Below are 20,798 nucleotides of genomic sequence, written 5' to 3'. Positions count from 1 at the left end.
GTGTGATTCATTCCACTCGAACTTGTGACCCTTTTTCAAAATTCGTTGAAACGCCGATGTGATTTTGGCATAGTCCTTACAGAATTTTCTAACGTAATTCGTTAGACCAAGAAAAGATTTTAACTCCTTTACATTATTCGGGGCCTTACACGCTTTTATCGCCTGAATTATCTTCGGGCTAACCTCATATCCTGCGTCACTGACAATGTGTCCGAGAGCCAAAATTTTCCTTTCTATGAACTGACATTTCTCTACATAGTTTGAGTCCGTAATGTCTCAACCTTTTAAAAACTGATTGTAGTACGTCTACCATTTTCTCCTGATCATTCGTATATAAAAATACATCATCCATATAATAGGAAACTGACTCTGCCAGGGTCATCGCCATTATTTTTGTATATATAGCGGGCGCCTGTAAATACCCCATCGGAAGAACTCGATACGAATAGGCTCCTACGCCTGGTATATTGAATGCGGTATACTCTCGTGACTCCTCAGAAATAGGCACTTGATGGTAAGCCGATTTTACGTCCAAAATACTAAAATATTTATGTCCTCCCATGCAAGTTAAAATTTGATGGATTGGAGGCAGCGCAATGCTGTGCAGTTTCACGCATTTGTTCAAAAACCGGCAGTCGAGAACTGCCCGAATACCTCCTGACGGCTTTTGTATAAACAACATCGGAGAGTTATAAGCACTTGCACTTTCTTCGATTATTCCTTGTCTTAACAAAATGTTAATTTGTTCCTTAACTTTATCTCTTAACGCTATGGGAATAGGATATTGGTGTCTTCTAAATGGTACCTTCGTTTCTAACTCGATGTGGTGCTCAAAATGTTTTACTTGGCCTAATTCGTCATCCTGCCATGCAAAAACATCTGCAAAATCATAGCACAAACTCTCAATTCGCTCCTTAATTTCCGGTTTCGTTTCGGTCCCAAATTTCAATCGAGATTTATCAAAATTCCTACGGGATCTTAAAATACTATCTATATCCTCGTTTGATAATCCTTCGTTCTTCAATTGTTCTTCGTCTACACATTCTTCAGCTTTTCCTAGCGTTACATTTGGTCTTAATAAAATTGATCTATTGGATGGATTAATAATTTCGATCTTATTATTCTCAGCCGATAAAAGTGCACGCGGGATCAACACATTGTATTGGGCTTCTATCTTTCTGTCTGGCTCTAACAAGTATTCCCTGTTATTCCAAGAACTAACCAAATTAACCTCCACAGTAGTCTTAGTCCTAGGTAACAACCGTACCTTATGACCTAGTACCCATCTTGGTCTAATACAATGTTTTATTCCTAAAGCTGCATTATCAGACACAGTCACAGATTCCTTTTCTTCCCTTTTCCTTAATCTTGGCTTTCCAAATCTCTGCAATGTCAATTTATTCTGACCGTAATTTATTTGGCAATTCTGACTCTGTAGAAAATCATTCCCGATCAAAATTTGATACGGAAAATCCTTCACTACGCGAAATTCCAAATGAAATGTCTGTCCGGCCATTTTAAATCTAATCACTGCGATCTTATTTACTACTAACACATTCTGTGTTATTCCACGAATACGTGTTGGTCTAGGGATTACCTTCACACTAGGTGGAACTAGCTTTTCATTTACAATAGATATCTGCGATCCTGTATCAATCAACGCTTTATGACTTCTCCCGTCGACTTTTATCGGAACATATAGCATATTATTCTCTGTTAACGTAGAGGCTACTATTTCTCTAATTTTTGATTTACCGCCTGTAAATGCGCCTCTGTCATTTACAGTTTTACTCAGTTTAAATTATTTGCACTTGTAGCCTGATAGTACGTTGTACCATTTATCTGGTTCGGTACCACTGGAACGTACTGTACTGGACCATTTACTTGACTATGATTCTGGCACCATGATGGACCATTAACACCGTTAGCACAACAACTATTCCCTCGTTGTTGCCAAAAATTCGTCTTTCTTCCACCTCGGTTACCACGCCAATTATTCCTAAATCCTCTTCTGTTATTGTATCCGCTAGAACCTCTATTCCTATTATAACTATTATTATTATCCCGATTCCAGCTCCTATTTCCATTGTTTTTGTAAAAATTTCGTCCTCCATTACGAAAATTTCTGTTTCCTCTAAAATTACTATTATTATTCTTCTGTTGCTTCGAATCACTATCGCTTTTGTCTTCTCTACTATTCCGGTCCTGAAACTTAGTCGCTAATGTTAACTGTAATTTTTCTATTTTCTTCTCTAGCTCACCCAATTGAGTGATACTTGGTGGTTCCTGCTTAATTTTAACGTCTTCCCTATTTTTAATCTCTTTCTTTCATAGCAACTTATCAATTTCCACATCGCTATCCTCCTCTTCTACTTGTTCTCGCATTTTCTTGAGAAGGTCTTTGACAGTAACCTTTCCATTCTCCCGTTTGACGCGTTTCTCTACTTTGCACTTATTCTTCTCAACTTTCTGAAGATCCTCTACAAATTTGTCAATTGTCGAATACGAGTTAGTTCCTACGCGTTCCATGAAATATGGCTGAAGGCCACCTACGATTATCCCTATTTTCTTTTTGTCATCCATGCTAGCGTCTAATCTTTCGCACAAAACTAGCATATCGTACACATAATTCATTATAGGTTCATCCTCGAGATGCAACCTTTCTCTTATACGTTCCTCTATATCTAATGTTACGTTCGTACGTGTAAATTCCTCTATTATACTTTTCTGTAATTGCTTATAACTAATTTCGCTAACATTCCTTCTCTTTAAAAATACCTTCATCCATTGTCTACCATTCCCTTTAAATACACTAGGTAACAACTCCTTTCTTTTGTCCTCACTCACGCCTGCCATTTGACACGCGTCGTCAAACTCATCAAAGAAGCCAATTATATCATTATCTATCTTTAAGTCAAACTTCGGGAGTTTGTTTACATCTGAATAGAACGTTACGCCTGTCGCCATTTTATCTTCTTTTGAACTACTCGACTGCTTATTACCTATTATACTACTTTCAAATGGAAAGATTGATGTAAAATCTTCCGTATAAGATTTTGTTATAGGACTGGACGGAAAGTTCTCGACGGGTCCTAATTTCAAATTAGGTTTTACACTTTCTTGCTTTTTCTTACTCGAGGTCGCAATATTAAACAAGCTTCCGACCTGTACTCCTTTGCCGCTCTTTGTGCTCTCGTACGAATACTTTCGTTACTCATTTACTTACTAATTACTTAAAATTATTTATTCTTATAAAACGTATATTCGAGCTACTTTAACTAATTGGTCGGGAGAGTCGGATAAATTATTTTCTTATTGCAAAACCTTAAATTCACACTATATAAATTAACACATTATAACTAAATACCTTAGCCTAATTCGAGAAAATACGTTCACAATACTTAAAATTAAACTTCATCGTAGAGAGGGTGGGAAGGGTGGGTTTTAGTTACGTAATATAATATCATCTAAAATATGGGTGGGTCGGGATGGCTTAATTATTTTATAAATTAGAATCGAAACAGCATCTCCTACCATGCTGTCTAATTACTAGGACCGCTACAATAGTCAAAATGACCTCACAGCATCTCCACTATGACAACCCAGCCACTCAGTGCCTAGTTGGGGATGCAAAGTTGAGTGCAACTGGATGCCTTCCACTCACCATCTAGAATGAGTGGGATAAAATTTGATAATCATTTGCGAGAGGTTTCTTATTGGGGATTAAATCAAATAAAGATACGTCCACTTCATTAATTTGACATCACTATATTTCTCTGAATTATGAGTTTACTGTAAGATTTCATAAAGCATGTAATGACGGATATTAAGAACAATTTGCCAGACGGGCATAGAAACGGTCAAGTATTGAGCCTTTGAGCCCTGAGTCGGTGCAACACATACCTGGATAATCTGGTGTAGTTCCCACGATGCTCTGGCGTCGAACTTAGCTCCTCTATGCTGAATCTCCTTACTGCTGAATTACGAGGACGAGCATTGAGGTATGACTCCTCTCAATTGCTTCTCTCGGCGTGATGATCTACGTTGTTAGATTGATGTCGTATACGAAGTATTTCCTTCTGCTGTCATCTGGCTGACTGGCGACTATAAGCTTGGTTCTCCAAGAACTCGAACCGAAGACTGATCACTAAGACTTGATCTCTAGGACTTCCTCGACTGCACTCCCAGGACTTGATCTCTAGGACTTGATCGACTGCACTTCCAGGACTTGATCCTGAACCTCTCTCATCCTCTGGTTTTGTTGAGCTTCGTCCAACCTCCGTCGTCTGCTTGTCGTCTGCTTGCGGCACGTGCGACACCGTTTTCACATGGAGAGACAAATTCCTTCCATGTGTCAAGACTCAAAATTGCAACCCTCGACACACTCTGATTTCCCGATTCTAAGCAATTTCCGCATATCCGTAATTTCGTGAAATTCGTGAAATCTTACAGATTCACTTTGTACAATGTATAGAATCTGGCTAATGCGAAGATAGACGCATTGTCTACATTTCCTTCCTACATTGCCAGACTCTTACCGAAGACATTCTTATTCACATTTATTTACAACAAACTGCTGACACAAACATTAGCAACATTGTGCAGCTTGCATTATAATCTCATACACAACATTTAATTACCTTAACCTTAATAAATGATTTTTATGACGTAAACATTAAAACAGAATCAAAAATATACAAAATAACTTACTCGAAAACGAGTGCTGCTACTATATATATATATATATATATATATATATATATATATATATATAAACTTTATTTCATTGAAATTTTGGGTTGACAGAGTTCTTGTAGAGAGTTCTAATACAAGTCTTAAGATCGTTAAATTACTTTATATTTGAATAGTAGTTTCTAAATTTTCTATCGTAATTTTGGCAGTCTAGAAAAATATTATTGTAATATACTTTGCTATTTTACAATAGACATCAATAGAATATGCCACAAACAATTTTGATAATGACAATGAAGGCAGAGGAAACTAATATCACTTGTATTTCTTTAAGTGCTATATTTGTCATTCTATACAATGAATAAGCTGTAGTTGGTTTCGAGTGAGTCCACATAGAACATGTATTATGCACTGAATCCGTAATACTGTCAATAAACTTAGAACTGCGAAGTAAACCCCATTTTTATGTCGAAACACAATTTAATTTCACAGAAACGTTCATCTTCCAAGTCATTTGTACCCAATACTACTCAAATCTAATTCCTTTCTGTTTTCGTAAACGTACTAAAACGAACAATGTTTTTCTTTTTCAAGTTTCAGTAAAAAACACTTTTGGCCCAATGTTATGATAGAACTAGATGTGTCATTTATAAACTTAGATCTACAAGCGCTTGAAATATTTATAAAGATAGAAAGACACAAAAAGTCTTGTGTATTTTGTTAGCGTTCTAGTTTCAGAAAAGCAAGTTGGAATCTTGCACACAGAAAGTCAATTCATGCGTTTTATTTCCAGATGCATTGCAGTGCCAAAGTACAGAAAGTACTGTAACTTGAGAGTCAATTCTATAACCAGTTTCCAGTAATATGGCGTATAATCTGTAGTGGATTGATTGATTTATGTTGTTGAGAACCGAAAAAGCACCTAAAGATGGGTATTGGGCTTTTAAGGGTATATTTATCTCTAAACTGAAACTGTATGTGGCAGCGAAAGAAAATAGTTGTCACACAAGGAAAAGTCTGATAAACTTTTTTAAAAATATAAAACAGCTCATTTTGGTCATGAATGCACACTTGCGTTCACTTTTTCTTTGTATCGCATCTCTGTGATTTCGTGTAGCAAACTATTATGTGATTCTGTTAGAAAAGAAACCCTGGTGTACTTCTAAATTGGCATACCTTTAGTATCTGCGAAAAGAGACGAGGTTGTTACGAAATTTGAAATATCTATCAGCTTTACAGTTAAGGAAAAGTGTACACTACGTAGCCTGTAAAACTTGTAAACAGAAAACTACCTAGACAACCCAAATGACCTTACTGTTTTTCAGGTTGCCTACCTTTCAGCGCATTCTAAGAATGAGCAATTCAGTGTAACGGGTAATGTATCTATGTGGTTACAGTTTATTGCTGAAGTGGACCATCTGCGACTAGAAGCATTATATCACTGTCTTTTCTTGGTGACAGAACGATTCTCTTTCTATCTCACATGCATTTAAATCTCAGTGATAAATGTCCCCTCGAAAACCCAACGTTCCCTTCAGATGCCTTCAATAAAAGAAGCGAACCTATTGCATATTACCAAAGAGTTGCGGTAGAATATACAATAGATAAACCGCATATGCTGCGTCATTTTATTGCATTTGGAAATGAAACGTTTCAGTGCTCTTAAGATACAAGACGTATCCTATTTACTAATTCCAAACACTGGTAAGGCGTTCATGAATAACCCACCAAGTAGTAGCATTCACCCAGAATTATTCTTTATTTTATTCTCTCTCTTTCTCTAATTGAAATAGCAAATAGAAAACAGTATTCAGTTCAAAAAGGTTAGAAAATAGAAAAAACGGACTGGAATGAGTTCCACTTGGCTAAATATGAGTTAAGAAATGAACATTTGGAGTTAAGTTATTGTGATTTTGGCGTAAAAATGGAAATTTACTTCACGAACTATCTAATTCGAATTTTCTGTATCTTAGACTATCTGTAGATTGACAAAGTAACTTTTCTTTTAAAATAAAAGTAATTGTCATTACTTTCTTCCTACTTTACTATTCATTATCAAACTTACTTATGTGATATACAGCAACTGTTCATTTTTTGATTTCATGTCCATATAAAAACCAAAAAATAAAATAACTAATAATAAATATCTTCCATCACTCTCAAAAATGTTATTTAAAAAAACTGATAAATTGTTGTAGAAATTCAAATTTGTTTTGCAGTTTGCTGCGCAGGAACAAAAGAAATCCTGATACCTTTATGTACAGTACGTACTTTTGATAACATTAAATGTCAATATACTCTTTGATTTCTGACCGACCCATTTTATTTAATTATTTGCAGATATATCTTAAATATTAAATCTGATGGTGACATATCTAATACATAAAAATGAAATTGATTATGTATGTGGTCGAATCAATGGAAAATGGATGAACCATTTAAAATGAATCTTGTAATATAGTTATTACTAGAAAGATTTTAAACCATGCCTCATAGCGCAATGAGAATAAGGATCTTAATGTTTTATAGTATACTGAATCGAAACAATACGTTTTAAGTTTTTATGTTTCATATTTTTTGACAAAAGTTTCACATTTAGTAAAATATTCCTGTTTCATCATATTCTGCGTATGACGTACGCCAAAATTTCTATCTAGCTTCGTGGAACATAATGACCTTCAAGGATAAGTTACCTTCCCATGTGTAAAATCAGCAGCAAAGTCACTCCCCCCCCCCACTGACTGATATAACTTCTTTAAGTACCTTTGCTTCCAGTACCTTTGCTGCTATGACAAACGTAGACCTAGCATTTACCTAGTAGATGAGAGTTGGTAAGCGTGTGGAGTACTGAAACAGTTTTTGCTGTAGATATAATGTACGTAGAGAAAATCATGTTATTTCAGAAAACTGTCACAAAATCTCGAAACTACTATTTTATTTTACGCTGCAACCAATAACCGTGAAAATAAGTGCCTCCTACCATGAAAAATATACGGTTTACCGTTTTTCTAAAATAATGATAGGATACCGTTTTCCTGTCATATACTTGTGTCGGGCATGCGCATTGGAGAGAAAAAGCACATGTTCGAAGCGATCGTTGATGGCGCGTAGGTTCGAATGTGTTGTGCTTTGTTTTGTTTTGTTTCTTTTGTTTGTTTGTTTGTTTGTTTGTTTACTGTATGGTTTTCTGGTGTGATATACACAATACTACTGTTGAAGATATCCTGGAAATTCAAAAAAATGAATTGAAATCTTTGAGTTTTACGTCCCACGGTTATGCCGGTTAGGCTAAAGGAGACGGTGATGATGAGTAATGAATGAAATGGTGGAATGAAGAAAGTGGGAGAACCCCGGGAAAACCCACGCACACGGTGTTTGTCCACCACAAAGTTCACTTGGCGGGGGCTGGGTTCGAATCCGGGACCCCAAGCACCAGAAGTGAATGCTCTACCACTGAGCCACCGCGGCCCTATCCTGGAAATTCAACATTAAGTAAGGTAATGTATGGGAAAGCACCATGTTAATATTTGAACTTTGTTCGGTGACAAACAAAACTTCAGTTGCCTATCGTGGCAAGCAGATCACTCCAAAGTGCAACGATACAAAACCAAGAAGTTGCTGGATGTATAAACTAAAGTCTTATGATAATGTAGCCAACTACGGGTGGTAGTGAAGCTAGAATTAGAATCACAATGTTGAAATACTTTAAAAAAAAAAAAACTTTTAGGAAAATTACTTCGTAGTTTACCGTACTTACAAGGGACATGTTTCGGTTCGAACGCGAGGATCAACATAAAACTTGGTAGATATATATACAGGACTAAATACTGACCACTGTAGTGGGAATCATTCCCGTGTAAAATTCGTTTCCTGCCGACAGCGACCCCTATCCTTCGAAACACTAGCAGTTAAATTCTGCGTTATAGGCGCTGAGTGAAGATCAGTTAGGTGCGTCAGTGTGTGGTAGTAGGCTCCAGTTAGTATTAGGTGTGGTTGGCAGTGTGGAAAAATGGGGCGGGCTGTTGGCATTAACTCCTTTCCTGCAGTTGGACTGTTAAAAAAACAAACTAAGGCGCAAAATTATGGATCAAACGTCAGTTGAAGCGGAAGATGAGTCATTTGAGACATTTTGTGCACTTTAAGTATCAGTGAGTACGAAAATGAATTAGAAATGATACACAAATCAATACTCTACAGATATTATGAAGAAAATGGCAAGGCATAGGAAGACATCTATGATAGCAGTTCAGAATGGGAATAAGACAGTATTCCATAACGGGAACAAGACAGTAGTCAAAGCGAGTACGACGTATCTCCAGCACATAAACTGAAAAGTGCATATGTTTCTTTGCAGTTTACGGAAGAGAAAATTCGGAGTATCTACAAAGATTATCACGAAGAAGGATACAACTCGTATATGATGCTTCTGGAACGACATAAGAAACTTATTTCGTTAAATAACTGCAAAAATATTTGGATTATGGATACGAGCTGTCTACGAACTTTGCTTCATTCAAATGGAATCGGAAAATGAAACTCCAAACAGTGAAATGTGAAGTCATCAGAGAGCATGGTGTATCAGTACATTACTAGCATTTACAGTGCTGGGCTTTCCAAGCGGCAAAAGAAGTTGGCTTATTGGAGTTCAAAATGTCGCCGACTTTCATTGAAAATCTTTAGAAACAAGCAAGAATTATATCACGAACAATTCATAATATCTGTAGAGTGTCGATGTATGTATCATTTCTAATTCATTTTCGTACTCACTGATAATTACATTGCACAAGAATGTCGGAAATGACTTACCTTTCACTCCAACTGACGTCTGATCCTTAAATTTGCGCGTTAGTTTACCTTTTAACAGTTCGACTACATGAAGGCGGTTAATGCCAACAGCCCGTCCCATTTTTGCACATATTTTTTTCTAGTCTACCACACCTAACACTAATTGGAGCTTACTACCACACACTAACGCATATGACTGATCTTCACTCAGAGCCTACAACGCGGAATCTAACTGCTAGTGTTTCGAAGGATAGGTGACACTGTCGGCGGAAAACGAATTTTACACGGGAATGACTCCCCCTACAGTGGTCAGTACTTAGTCCTTTGTATGTCTACCAAGTTTTATATTGATCCTCGCGTTCGAACCGAAGCATGTCCCTTGTTAGTAGCATTACATAAATTGTGTTGCATCAACTGAAATTTTTCATGTTAGAGAAATAAAAGTATACTGTCATTCATGTGTGTCCGAACGAGGGGCAGGAAGTCCCTAGCTAATAAAAACGTATTAAATTTCTTGATACAAATAAAAAAATACCAAATGTAATTGGGTATATAGTAACCAGGGAGATGAGTCCCCTAGAAAATTTTCATCGGACGCATATGCTGTCACCATTTTTTCTGTATAAATGAATTGTTAGATTTGAAAAATATTTCTGTAAATGTTGATTTTATCTTTAATTTTGTTCTGAGTACCTATCATCTGTTCTGGTGTATTGTTAATACATTTGAGCGTTTAATAAATATGCAAAAGTTCGATACTCTGGAAGTTTGGTGACTTTTTTGAAGCATTGATGCCACTGTTACATGATTATGCAAACACGTATTTATTAATTTGGGATAGCGGATACTGGATACTGTAGGCAGTGTTTGAGAAGTCATATGGTTTTACACTTGTTTTGTCATACTTCTAGTCATTCTCAGCTATGTTGTCGGGTGCCTGCTTGGTTATCTGAAACCGTAATAATGCGACTAATCTAATGAATTGCTGATTAAAATATTTGAGGTCTATTAGTATACTGGTACTCATAGCGAAAATACACACAATAAAGCTACACTGCAATAAAGCTACACTGCAACAGAATATCAATTTATGAATATCTTAAAAGGACATGGATGTTTGTTCCAGCTACATCTTCAAAGCGTGCGAAAACTCAGCTATAAAATTCAGGAAATACAGTTTTTTTCTATGTAATATCGAACCCCTCTTCTGGTGTTCTGTTCAATACATGACAAAATTGGTAATTTTGAAAAGAAAAAACAATATATATATTCAAGATGATATCAAAACAAGGGTTCGATATTACAAACTAAGAATTAATTTCAACTTTTATTCTTATGGATATTATGCACGTCGTAGGTGCAACGCTTCTTTCGTTCACTTTTGTGTTTTCTTTAGTTAAGTAGTCTTTAACACCAGTGGCCAGTATGCACTCGAGTTGCATCCATCCAGCAAAAATTATTGCTAGCCAGTGTGTGTACTGATACAGTTTCCAGCAATTCGATGAAAATTGGGTCAATATATATTGCCCTGCAAGAATTCTTACTGAATCTAGCAAGAGGGCATGCTGAACCGGCAAGAACCGCTAGATAGGGAATCGGTGTGATAATTACCGTAAATCTTCTACGGTAATAACACACCTATGTTCTTTTTTAAATAAAAACGACCCCTAAATATTGCGGTAAATTACCGTAAAATATACGTTACCAAATTTGTTCCTAAACACGGTCAATATTATTTTGCTTCTAAATATATGGTCTACTGTTTTTATGTAAAAACAGTGGTCCGTAAAATTTAGGGTAATCGGATGGCAGTGAGAGTTGATGGTAATCGGTGAGTAAATTTAAGGCGAAACGTTTTACAGTGTAGATGTTTTACTAGGAAGTAATTTATTCACCAATGTAGAGTTGCCAATGAATTATGAATGAAATCGGTGGAGTTTATTTTGAAGAAATCATCGGGAAAAGCTCATTATCAAGAATACAATAGTCCTAATTTACTTTTCTATAGGACAAGTTAGTTGTGCCGTACTGTTATGGTCTTAGTCACAGATTTATTTATGAAATGTGAACAAAATTACCTGAGTCATATTTTAGAAGATATTCTGAACAAAACCATTATCCCTTACAGATTTGTTCAGAACAAATAAATTATACGTTGTGAGACTATTAACGAAATATGTGTTTATGGAAGATAAAATCACCTGTGTCTGCTTTAAGAAAATTGATCTAAAAGTATTCATTGCCATCGCCTTATAACAGATAAAAGGTTTTTAATGACTGTTGCTCCCAAACTGATATTTGCCCTCATGCGAGAAAATAACCAATAAATTACCATTGAAGATTCTTCCTAGAATAATGGCTTGTGCAGAACCACAGTATAGAGTTCTTAAAACAATATTGGTATATGAGATATAAAGAAAATCGTAATAACCGTTTTCAAGAAAATAGCATGTTTATGTTTTTACTCTTCAGTAAACATTGCTTATTTTTGGGATAGGAAGAAAATTCGAGAAACTCTCCTAGAGAACTTCAAGTTTAATACTATTTGGTGCAGATTTGTTGAGTAGGTCCATAAAGAGAGACGAAGATTTACAGACTTATTTCCTTCAATCATTTAAGATTTGATATTTTAAATTAATGTCAACCATTTTCTAACTCATATATGATCCATAGGCGCCGACTTTGGGGGGGGGGGGGCAGGGCACTTTTGGCCCCCCCAATATTTAAAGGTGGGGTCCTCGCCCCCCAATATAATCCAGTTGAGGAAGAATTACCAAAGAAGAGCAAGAATTTCTGTCGTAAATTACGTCGTGCCTTTAATTCAATATTAGGAACAGCCTTCTTATTCGATAAAAAGCACCGTTTTCAAATCGGCGTTTAACCCTTTTAGGATTTCCACTTTTTGAGGTAAATTTTAGACTTTCACTCAAACAGCTACTGCTTCCTTACTATTTATCGTAGGATCGTGGTTCATACCTCGTTTTTCTTAGGATAGCTCATACTTTTCAGCGGTACCACTCTTTTGTCCGTATCATACACCAGCAATAAGAAATTTTTTTTAAAAAATAGATTTTTCCCTATTGCCCCTCTGGCCCGGGCCTGGGTTCACGTAGGGATCTGAATCTTTAAAAAAAAAACTTGTTATATACATAATACGTGCGCAAAATTTCGTTCTTGTATCTTGAAAACTGAGGTTGGGAGAAATTTTTGAAAGTCTGAAGGTGACCCATCTTTTCATATATGTATATGAATAGAGGAAGTTCGGGTATTATGGAATAGTCGGATAATATGTAATACCTCATTATGTCGCCTGTGATGTGTTGCTTCCAAGCGGAGAGGAAAGAAACTACTACCTCACGTCCCCATGATGCTCTACAGTCAGTCTCCTTGTGATTGTGACATTCGTTGTGTTGGTAGACGTGAAAATCTGATTTCTTATTCAGGAATACTTTTACAGATGAGTGGTTTACAACCTGTATTTTCCTATTGAAATGTAATACTACAACAATTTTTATTTACTATGACGTTGAAATACAGAGGTAGTTTGATAAGCGCCATTATCCTATACGCCTTCGAATGCGTTTAACAGCTCTTTCGTTTCCAAGGTGGCGTGGAGGGCAATATGGAATACCCGCAAGAAAAGCATGGTATTCCGTATTCCGTATTCCGTATGGTATTTTGATTACTAAAATATCTATCGGTATTGGGCAATTAAACATACATTTATGATGACAACAATGCTAAGTGTATTTTTTATTACAGCAGATTTTCTGATGATACAAAGGGTGAGCTTGGTTCCAGCGTTTATCATGTTTAATGTGAGGACACAATGACTGTGCCGATCCTGAAGCAGAGTATTGTATTTATGACTTTTGCAAGTAATCACAATCAGTTATGGCTTGGCATTCAGAATTTTCATATATTGTCACTGTATGCATTGTGTGTTCAACAGAAAACTCATTTGTATTCCATGCTCGACTATTTCATATTACCTTCCAAAATGATTTCTTTACAAATTATAAATTTCACCCACCCCTGTAACGGAACTTCTTTATCAAGATAAGCATAAATAAAGCCAAATATGTAAGGCGTATACTTGTTTTCCTTTTTGTTTCAATGTGCAATTATTAACTGAGTTACAAGCGAAACAAAAATGGTATTCCATAATACCCGAACTTTCTCTATATATATCTAGGTATAAAATATTTTTAAAATGTACTGCGTCATTCCTATTTAGCCTGGAGTCATGGTTCAAACTCCATTTTCTTCAGTATAATAAGCCCTTTCCAACTGTATCACTCACATGTCTGTTTCATACACCTAAACCAGATAATTAGGGAAAAACTCAGAAGTATTTTTGCAAATCCAACCGAAACATTTTGCCCCTCTGGCCTAGACCTGGGTTGACTTAGGGATCTGAATTTTTTTCTAAAAATACATTATTATGTTCATAATACATGTGCAAAATTCCAACCTTGTATCTTAAAAACAAAGGGCAGAAAAATTGTTGAAAGTCTGAATTTAGGCTTTCTCTTTATACACACACCCACGTATATATTTATTATAAAAATTTACTGCGTCATTACTATTTAGCCTAGAGTCATGGCTTAAACGTTATTTTCTTTAGTATAACAAGCCCTTTCCAACGGTGCCAAACACATGTACGTATCGTATTCCTGAACCGGAAAAATCGGGAAAACTGATTTTTTCCCGAAAAAATCAGCCCCTCGGAACATTCGCGCCCCTCGTGCCCGGACTCGGCTTCACGTAGAGATCTCAGTAAAATTTGAGAAATATCCAAAGGTACATACAATTCCAATCTGATATCGTGAAAACTACAGGCATGAATTTTTTTTTGAAATTTGCCTTAAGAAAAAGTAAAAAGGCACGCCCTTCCGCCCCTACTTGGCGCAGCCAAGTTGACCTTCCGGTTCCAAAACGCATCTGGGATGTTCTTTGGTCTATCCTTGACTTGACTAATAAAAAACGACTCAAGCACTTGTTATAAAACCTAAATGAGAGGTCAAAGACCATAGTACGCCATGGTAACAAAAGTTACCAAAAATCCTAAAAGAGCTAATAGAGCACTGAAGCTTCAACCAACACTATGGTAACACTGATATGATAAGTGAAGATCAATGTGGTGCAGTGAAGTTCACAGAATTTGAACTTGAATTTGTTTTAATGCGTTTACACAAATTTGACTTAGGTCATGAATTTAGCAGTGGAGCGGATGCAGCAGACCGAGATCTGGAGGGAAGGGGGCCTTTATCCAGCAGTTGGTAGAAAACGGCTGAATATGATTATATATTTATTCATTGTTTTGGCCCCCCCAATATTTTCTTCAAGTCGGCGCCTATGATATGATCAATGCTCTTTTTCTTTCTTCTCACATACAGCATGTGGTGAAATAATCCATCATGCACACAATGAATTAAATCAATGATGTAGCACTCATTGGACAACATTCTCCAAACAATAAAGATTAATCTTAAAGTGCAGGATTTTTTTTTCATGTATCAAATCCACAGTGAAAGCCTCTGCTCTATAAACTTACCAACTGACACCTGCAGGCTGATATCTTGGGCTTAAAGTGGATTGTATCTGCACAGGTGTTTGTGATAGCAGCAAAAGTACTGGACCCGACGTAATGGAATTTTAACAGTCAGAGGAAGATACGTTTGCTATTGACCATACAATACAATAGATCAGAATTTATTTAAATTTATTTTAGTATTACCTTGAAAACATTATTTAGTATCCTTTCTAGTCTCAAATACGCTAAAATAAATCTTCGTGAAAAGTTACTCCCGACGTGTTCTGTAATACGTACATTATAATGCATTGAAATATCTACAACCATTGAAAATGTGTAAAATGATTACCTTTGCTGAATTTATCATAGTAATTATTTAATTTTTTGTGTTAAAGTGCTTTATTGAAATAATTTATGCTTAGAGATGTCCGAATGCTTGATTTCTCGTTTATTTAGAATCCACATTAGAATTTACATCTGCAATAAAATGCTTACGTTCTGGAGGGGGTTTTCCAAGAGAAAAGAAAGACTAACATATAAGCGAAGTACATTTATTATTGATGCATATTGCATGCTTTTCTAACTACAGTGTATGTTAAATACTGTAGTGGATGGGTAAGTAAATCTAACAATCTTTTCGAAATCCTTTTTCGAAACCAAATTATTTTCGAAAATCACTTGCTTCTTGTTAAATAACTTAATTGCATCAACAAAGGGCTGCGGTAAGCCACAAAATCATATCTTATTTGGCCTCCACCGAATTTGAATATAACTCCCTCTTGAAAGCAGACGCCCATGTCGTTCAGTATACTATATTGTTATTCGTTTATTAAAGTTAGCAACCGTTTTCAGAGCGAAGGCTATATGAGACGTCAATCTATAGTTCACGGTGGAATTCGAGCCACCGTAGTGCGTTGTATCTGTATGCTCTTCCGCCAAAAATCGAAGCCGGTCCTCCGTGCGTACTAGCTCAAATATAGATTCAGTTGGGATGGCCCAAATATGGGCTTTTCTACAAGATTGGGAACAAAAGGAGAGAAATAAGTAATATGGTAAACGCACTGTTACATAGCCTGTTTCAAATTTCTGTTCTGTTTTCTTTTTTTTTCTAATGTGATCAGAAGCCTAATGAAACCTTAACTTACCCAACCCAGCCCACCCACTAACTACAACTGAATTTTCTTTTATTATTATTATTATACACTATAATTTATTTTTATTATATAAACAAGCTAAAAATTTGCACGATAACATTTATGTACATTTAGTTATCAGGCTACAAGAACAATAGTCTGGTACCTTAATGATAACAAATCTTGTTTCCAGACATGTTTAAACTTGTTTTATTTATGCTGTTAAAGATATAATAATTGAGAAAGCCAATTAGTGGTTTGATGTGTAATTTTAATTTCTGTGATAAGAATGATTGAGAACGCCAATTAGTGGTTGAAGTGTAATTTTAATTTCTGTGATAAGAATAATTATTAAGGAAATCAAAGTTTAAAAGTAACCGAAATATTTTAATTTATTGAAATAACTATCGTGATAACTTTTTGGTGATTATTAAAGAAATTTTAATCGAAATTGGACCGCAATATTTAATTATGTGTGTGTCTTATAATTTGTAGGTAATTCGTAAACTAATTCATTACTTTTCGTTTTATGACTTTTTTTTAAAAAAAAAAAAGTTATTTGAGCTATTGTGATGTGTTTGGCAAAGAGCAAAATGGTATCTTGTGATGAAAGTCAGGTTACAACAGGATGGAATAGGGTCAATCAACATCAGTCAGAAATCAGACTCTTTATACGAGTTTGTATTTACAATAAGTTACAATGTGTTCTGAATTGACATCTCTTTTTACCACTCTACAGATGGAAATACAAACACATCTGCATACAAACTGACAACATACACACACACACACAGAGAGAGAGAGAGAGAGAGATGTATATAAGAAAAAAGGAATTTGCTTTCAGGCAAGTTTTTCTACGAAATAGCTTACCTTTTCGGCTCTCATCAGTAACTTTGTGTATTTTGTAACATGGCTGCTAAGCACACTATTTCTTGTCAAAGGCGTTACACAGTACAAAAGTGTACCGGTATCGTTTCGAAATGGTAATTGCAAGCCATCAAGAGTTACCTTTGATCTACGATTCGCCCACACAAGGGAAAACGTCAGACTCAATGGACCTAGAAAACATTAGAGAGAAAAGTCAGTTATCTTGTTTACACCTACACTCTCAATAATACAATTACGATAATGTTATAACTTTTCTGCAAAGCAGTGTTTTCTTTTCTGGCAATACCCAACGGTATGTAATAAAAGCACCTTTTTGTCAACGTCTTTTCAATAGTTTATATTCAATAGTTCAATAGTGCCATATTTCTAGACATTTTTCTATATTAGAGTAAGCTTGGGTGAATCTGAACAGTTCTGATGTTTCTTTCTTTTACTACTACCCCGCTAAACGAAAATATCCAATACTTTGTCGTATTATTTAATGATATGTTAGTATGCATATGCAATTGAAAAAGTTTTCGTGGAATAGCATGTTAAAAAATAAAAAATAATTTTCTGAAAGTTCACAAAATCTTTGATTTGCATTTTTTTTTTTTTTTAAAGTTGAATCCGAACACTAGGTTGACGATTCCGGACACTGAACTTTGAAGGAAGATATATAAATGATAGGTATATTTTAGCTTACTATCTTGTTACACTAACATTCTAACATGATAAGTACAGAATATAAATACAAATGCATGATAAATTCATACAAATTACTAACATAAATTACTATACTAATTACTGTTGAAACTGTAAGCTAAATGCACAGTAGTGTAACTACCACTATAGTGTTTAATCATTAAACATAGTAATCACGTTTGTTTCCATTAGAACTACATTGTACTACTATTCTTTGCTAGTGACAACTTGATTATTAGTATAATGTATAATATATGTGCACTGAGACTAGCATTTATTTATTTGCGTTAATGACGTCTACCAGTTTCGTGAAGCACTAGTCATAATTCAGACACATCATCCACAGATAAAATACAGTTCCTTATCACCTCCCACACATCTTTCATGAAACCAGGTCTTACACACAGTACAGGACACCCAGGAACCGTATTTACTTGATGATGTTGCATAATAATTCTTCCCACAAAATCCACAGGTTGTTTCTATCCATACCTTCTATTGTGTTTGAGAATACAGTTTGAAACAAACTGCAATTCGTGACACTTAATCTTTTAGCAACACCTGACTTTTGGGATGTGGGTTTGAAAGAAGCAACATCAGGAAAAGATATGAACTGTTTAACTGAGGACCCTGAAGGCGATTGAGACGTGTTCGAGGATGAGTCTGATGACAGAGAAGAGGAATTGTTTCCAACTACTGGCGGATCATGTTCATTGGACAAAAGAAATTCATCTTCCCGAACTTGTTGCGGATCAAATAGGAATATACCAGATGATGTAGCCATTCAGTAGTGTAGAATTTTTGAGCACCTTGTGATTAGCATTTTGTAATTTAGTTGTGTTTGTAGATCTAAGATAATTTTTTAGCGTTTTCTGGTGATTCCTCGGAGTCCGTTTATGGCAAAAATGAATAGACGCTAGATATAAGCAATAGACCTCACGTATTATTTCACACTCATAAACGTGAAAAGCGAGAGAGGAGAGAGTGTTCTGAATCCTCTTAGTTCATTAACCACATTTTCCGGATTCAGCTTAACGTAATAAACGTGTCCGAATTCACCCTTCCCTAAACGTTCGCATTCGCCCGTTTTGAGCACTGTAAACTTGTGCACGCGTTGAGCAGCCACTCGCAAAGTAATAGAATTTTTCCAAAATGCAACGAGTAAAGTAGCGTCCTCGCTTCGATATATGTCTTACTTAACCATTTGTTCATAACCACTTCTGTGTAAAACCTTACTATATTCCACTAAAAAGTTACATCAGGTCAAAAATCGTGCATGCACTTTCCTGTTTCTTCTTCTTTCTCCTACCGTCGAAATTTCATATAACACTCTTTGCACTTAATATTCAGCACTGAACTGTAGGAAGGTATGGTGCTTCAAATAAGCATCACAACAAGTCTCCATATTACACATGCGAAGAACAGTATTATCGAAAGCTTAGGATGTCCGGATTCAGCGACTGTCCGGAATCACCCAAACTTACTATATATACATTTTGCCTTATGGAAATGACTGCATTAACATTGAGTGCTTTAACAACATTGCAAGTGAAATGAGAAATAACTGTTGTTGATTTAATGTTAGCGTCCCTTTCAGTAGCGAAGCTATATGAGACGCGGACCTAGAACTTAACCTGGAATCTAAACCATATGAGTTCCCGCCGGAAATAGAACCCGGATCTCCCACACCAGAGGCACGTACGCTAATCGCTTAGCCACAACGGAGCTCAAGTGTATGTCGGAAAACATGCTGTGTTAACATATTCATATTGAGTACTGGCGTCTGCTTTCAAGGCCGCCAATCCTGGGGCCGGGCCCCCGAAAAGCTCATGTAGGCCCCCCAAGTGTATTTATGAATATACAATATTTGGCATAATTTGAATGCAATTTGTCTTAACATCCTGATATATATACCTTCTGCGTCTGAGTGGGCCCTCCCAAATTTACAGAGAAATCGGTGCCCTTGTCTGCTTTCATAGAAAATAAGTACTGCTGTTAGGTAATCGAAACTATAGACGTTAATGACATTATCGCATACCTAATACCCTAATTATTATTCTTTTTTAAAAAAATTGGTCTACCACAGGGGCGCACCTATAAGGAGTCGACCCCTTCCCACCATCAAAAAACTTCCTAATTTAACATACATTTCCCAATAAAACTAAACTTGTTTAACAGAGAAATGATTGATGTAGCATGAAAATTTGATCTTTCACTTCGTCTGTGTTCTTCCTCTTATAAAAATATCTAGTTCTATTATTTTCTCTGAAGATATAGGTGAAAGTATTTCACATTTACTTATCGCCTTTTCGGGTGCAGAATAATACCTGTTTAATACTACATAGACAAAGTGACTTGTACTCACTGCACTGGCAAAAATCTCGGAGGGATGAGGGGGACATATTCCCTCCAATCTTGGAACTGGGGGGACTTTCCCCCCAATAATCCGATTTGAAATGTGTTTTGGGGGGAGAAATGTAATGATATATCTCGATTGCCACAAAGGAAAGTGATATGAAATTGATGTCCTCCCAGAATAAGCCTGAAATCTGCCCGCTTCCCAATGTTGAAGACAACTCTGTTCCCCTGATTCTCCACAGCGTTGTTTTCCAACTTCATAAATATTTTGAACATTGCTTAAAAAAAAAAAAAAAAAAAAAAAAAAAAAAAAAAAAAGATTATGGGAACAGTCTTACCCGTCCCCCCAATGTTGAAGACAGATTTGCGCCGCTGCTTTTACTATTGGACTTCCCCTCCAAAAGCTTGGACCGCACCCAACAAAAATTTCTCGGTGACCACCTGGTTTACCAAAACTCCTTTATATAATTACCCTATTTGTCAGTGAATTCGTCCATCCGGGCGACAAAAAAATCTCAAACATCTACTTGATGGATTATCATCAATTTTGGCCTGTATGTAGACGGTCAGAAATCAGGAACCGAGCTCATTGATGGAGAGGACCCATCCACCAAAAGTAGAAGAAATCAAGCATATCTTGATTTAATATTGATAACTACAGAGCGGAACCGGTAGTACATATACCAAGAAGCAGTTTCTTGTATCCGATTAAGAGTCCAAAA

The sequence above is a fragment of the Thermobia domestica genome, chromosome 12 (assembly GCF_964235325.1).
Source record: "Thermobia domestica chromosome 12, izTheDome1.hap1.1, whole genome shotgun sequence".
In the NCBI taxonomy this organism is placed as follows: domain Eukaryota; kingdom Metazoa; phylum Arthropoda; class Insecta; order Zygentoma; family Lepismatidae; genus Thermobia; species Thermobia domestica.
This window is presented reverse-complemented; position numbering follows the sequence as displayed.